The sequence below is a fragment of the Elephantulus edwardii genome, unplaced genomic scaffold (assembly GCF_000299155.1).
Source record: "Elephantulus edwardii isolate Elephantulus edwardi_28Jun2011 unplaced genomic scaffold, EleEdw1.0 scaffold00306, whole genome shotgun sequence".
NCBI lineage: Eukaryota > Metazoa > Chordata > Mammalia > Macroscelidea > Macroscelididae > Elephantulus > Elephantulus edwardii.
In genome coordinates this window covers 1815006-1819751 of record NW_006400056.1, presented here as the reverse complement: position 1 = coordinate 1819751, position 4746 = coordinate 1815006, and the positions used below count along the sequence as shown (strand labels likewise).

At 39.1% G+C, this 4746-nt stretch overlaps 1 pseudogene; it reads right to left on the bottom strand.

Annotated features, from left to right (window-relative positions):
* Nucleotides 1-1817: 1817 nt before the first annotated feature.
* LOC102844053 lies at nt 1818-2129 on the bottom strand (annotated as a pseudogene).
* Nucleotides 2130-4746: the final 2617 nt, after the last annotated feature.

Here is a 4746-nt window from a genome sequence, read left to right as displayed (position 1 = left end):
GAAGAACCAACTCCTAGTTTTGTTGATAGTTTCAATTGTTTTTCTGTTTTCTATTTCATTTATTTCTGCTCTTGTTTTTATAATTTCAGTTTTTTTAAAGGGTGTCGGGTTTGCATATTTGATCAGTTTCAGACTGTAAAAGTTGGTAAAAATCTTTGGCTTTTATAGTTGGAGCATATGCTTTAATAATAGCTGTGTAAATAGATCTTCCTTGTGTAAAGGTGGATAGTGTTCTATCACACACAGGATTGTGCTTCAGGATGTTGTTGTTGGTATGTGTCACTTGCAACTCATAGCAGTCCTTGTACAACACCTCAGAACCTTGTTCTGTCCTGAGCCAACCTTAATTGTCTCTCACACACCTACCCCCATTACTGTGGTCACTGAGTCAGTCCATCTCATCCAGGGTCTTCCTCTCCTGCACTAACCCTTCACCTTCCCATGCTCCTCCCAAGCGTGAAGTCCTTCTCCAAAGACTGGTCCCTCTTTTCACCATGCCCAAAGTATATCAGACAGATCTTCAGATTCCTTGCCTCCAAGGAGCAGCTTGGTTTCACCCTCTCTAGGTTAACCTGTTTGTTCTCCTAGCAGTCCAGCACTCTTCTCCAGGACCACAACTCAAAGGCATCAATTCTCTTTCTTTCATCCCTAGTCATTGTCCAGCTTTCTGATACATAGCAAAATAATTGTGAAGACCATGGCCCAGATCAGGTACACCTTAGTCTCCAGATTGACATTGTTGCTCTTCAGTATTGTGGCAAGGTCTCTGATAGCAGACTTTCCCCAGTGCAGTTTGTCTTTTGATTTCCTGGCAGCTGGTACCAAGAGTGTTTACTGAGGAGCCAAGTAAATTGAAGCTGTTAACAATCTCAGTTGTCTATCATGATGTTGCCCATTGTCCCAGTGGTGTGAATCTTTGTTTTCTTTATGTTGAGTGTCAGTCCACATTGAAGGCTGCAGTCCTTGACTTTCTGCAGCAAATGCCTCAGATCCTCCTCAGTTTCGGCAAGCAAAGTTGTGTCATCTGCCTAATGCAGGTGGTTGAGTCTTCTTCCAATCCTGACGCCACATTCCTGCTTATAGAGCCCAGTCTCCTAAATGATATGTTCTACATATAGATTGAAAAGGTATGGAGATAGAATGAAGCACTGGCATACACTTTTCCTGATTTTGAACCATGCAGTGTTTCCTTGCACTGTTCTGACCACTACCTCCTGGTCCAAGTATAGGTTTCGCATAAGCCGAATCTAGTGTTCTGGGATTTCCATTCTTCTCATAGTTAGCCACAGTTTGTTGTAATCCACACAGGATCGATTTTTTAATATTCTTTTTGACTATTAATATGATACCCTATCTCTTTAATTTGTCATTCCCAGCACAAGATTATATGACTGTTTAATTTAGGATGGCCAGTACTAGTCCATCTCACCTCACTAATGATGAGAAATAATCTTTATGCATTCCATTTCATTTTTGACAACTCGTAGTTTTCTTAGATTTATACTTTGTGTGCATATCATGTTCCATTTACTAATTAATGAGTGAGTGTTTGCAACTGTTTTCTCATTTTTTTATGTTTTCCAACTTGAGGAACTCATCTTCTGGCACTATACCAACAATGATCCTAAAAGGGTTTTTGATGGTCTGTTTCTTCAGCAGTGGATGGCCAACTTTGCTTCTAAGTTTTTCTCAGTCTGGAAGTCTGGCATTTTCTTTTTTTAAATTTTTTTTCATATTATCTATTTTATTAAGATAGTAATCGTATCACACATGGTCCAAGAATACACAAATAGTAAATGAAGTATAATCGGATGCATTCAAACATCATAGCCGATGATCCCACTCTTGCCTATGATCTCGCCGATATAAAACCACATCCACATCTTAGTGGCCACCAAAGTATTCAGCAGAGCTTCCTTAACTGTGAGCTGTTTGAAGCGACCAGTTTGAGCACTTTTAACTATTTTTTTCAGGCTCTGAATAGCTGTAGGGATCTCAGCAAGGGTTGGAGGAACCAGCTCCACCTTGGCATAGTGCCAAAATGTGGCCAATCGAGGCTTTGAGTAAGTCACAGCAGCGTTTACCATCCTCGGAGCCTTCTCCACCAGGTTACGGACAAATTGGGCCATGGTTCCAGGACCCCAAACCCAACGCCCCTAGCAGCAAGCTGAATGTCACCTCTGGGAAGTCTGGCATTTTCATTTGTTTCTGGTGCATTTGAAAGTTGAGCAGTGAGTAAGGATGATCAAAGAGTAAGAATGCCTTTGAGTGGTGGTGGTAAAGGAGTACTGAATAGCTTATCAACTGCCGAAAACACCAAACAAATCTATCTGGGACGACAAACAACCAAGGTGCCATTTAGAGGCAGGGATGGTGGAACTTCCTCTTACATATTTGGGCATATTATCAAGAGGGGCTTGCCCTTTGATAAAGACATCATGTTGGGAAAGGTGAAGAGTCAGAGAAAGAAAGGAAGACCCTCAAGGGAAATGACTTAACATAGTGGCTGTAACTATGGGCTAGAGCATGTTAGTTATCACGAGCATGGTGCGAGGTTCTATTGTTCATAGGATTGCTATGAGTCTTAGTAGTCTCATCTGGCATAAAATAGCAGGAACCGTTCTTGCCTTCTGAGCTTTCCTCCAGGCCGGTGCTTCCCTTTTGATCTTGTATGATTTATGGAACAAGTCTTCCTTCTTGATATTATTGATACCATAGGTAAGCGGTGATTTCAGTTCCTGGTCTGAAGGACATGTAAGAGCAGTATCCTTGGGGGTTCCACTGGTGTATATTAGACATATGAATTGAGTCTCTTTTTTATGATTTTTAGTTTTATTCCACATTTTCTCCTTTTCTCTCAGGGACCTTCTAGTAAAATCCCTTTCAAAGTGATCAGCATCTCTTAGCCCTCTAGTCTTAGGGTCATTGAGCCTGAAATTCACGTGGTCTGTTAATCCTTTGGGCTAATAATAGTATGATTTTCTTTAATCTTCTTTACTTTAGATGGGACAAAACCAGTAGTTTCACCTTAGTTATTATTTTTAGGAGCCATTTATGTAATGAAATTAGCCTGTTGTCCTGAGTGTTGAATCTTTTTCTGGTTTGTTAGTCTTCGACTTTGATTGCTTATTTGTAAATGCTGTGAGTTTAAAGATTGTAAATTTCCTATTGTCAAGCTATAGGAATGCGATTTAAATTTTGTTTGTATTTTATGAGTTGGTTTTGACTGGATAGCACACAGCAACAACAAATCATATACTTATAAGTTGTGATTTGAGTGGAAGTTTATAAAACAAATTACTTTTTAGTTTAGCATTTTGGTTTATAACTGTTAAACTACCCACAGTGTAGTAAAACTTTCCCCACTCACTGTAATTCTTTTTTCCATTAATCTTTCTACCTTCCTGCTTCCAGGGCTTTCTCTTTGGGCACATGCCACTTTTTTTTACCTTATATGCTTGATTATGAATGCAGAACTATAGCAATTATATAAATTTTTTGCTTACCCAATTTTTAAAAATTATGCTATTGTAGGGTTAAAAACCAGTAGCCACTGCAGTTAACAAAAAACCCAAGAAAACTAGATCCCCCCCCCCCCAATGCTGTACAAAAGGAAAAAAGACAAATAGAGTAGGAAATCAAAGTTCCATTTCATATCAAGGTACTTAAAAGGGGATCCTCAGACATTTTGTTTTCTGATTTCCTTTGATATGAGAGACATTTATTGTGGACAACAAAACTATGTCTTTCTGTTATCAGAAACAATACTTACAGATAAGGTGCTTCCAATACAAAACTGAGAATCCGGTGAATTTTCTTAGCCTGGGTTAATGGAGGGTAGAATTGTAAATGAAGTAGACTTTTGGCTTGTACCCTTTTTTGTCAGAGGCTGCTTCTCTTTTATGATGCTAATTCTATATGCATAATAAAGAGACCTTACTAGGGAGATGAGAGTGAAATTCAGAAGTAACAGGTCAAGGTTTCTGCAGGTGCACATTTTAAATTGACAGGGAAAAAACCCAGCTCACTACCCCAGGCAAACAGCTGTTTCTGCCAGGCTTGAATGCTTTCTTTTAAAGCAATACTAAAATGGGAAGGGTGATTGAATATGTAATACTATGGAAAGTTAAGAATATCTAAGCAGGTATGAAATACTAAAGCTCCCAGATGGGCCTTAGGTGGAAAACTTAGTGAATGCTCATTTCTCTTAATGCAATGAGGAACATTTGGAAAAGGAGGATGAGATTGGTTCCACAAGTTGAAGAAGCAGTCAGTGTTATTGAATTGTAGAAATTGCATATTCTTTTACTTAATTGCATATTCTTGACAGCAACACAAAACAATATTACTAATAATAAAAGGTTGATATTAATAGAGATAAGTATACTACTATTTCAATTTAAGAAAACAAAGATTCTTACCACTGGGCCAATTGTCAGCATCATGGCAGACAGTGGAGAGACTGAGATTGTTAACAGCTTCAGCTTGGTTTGATCCACAGTCAGTACTCTTGGTACCAGCAGCCAGGAAATCAAAAGATTAATTGCATTGGGAAAATAGGTTGTCAGGGACCTCTCCAGAGTGCTGAAGAACAGTGTTGTCAGAGTGGAGATTAAGGTGTACCTGATCCAAGCCATGGTCTTTGCAGTTACTTGCATCGGAGAGCTGGACAGTGAGTAATAATGGTAGAAGAAGAATCGATGCCTTTGACTTGTGGTGCTGGAGAATAGTATTGAACATACCATA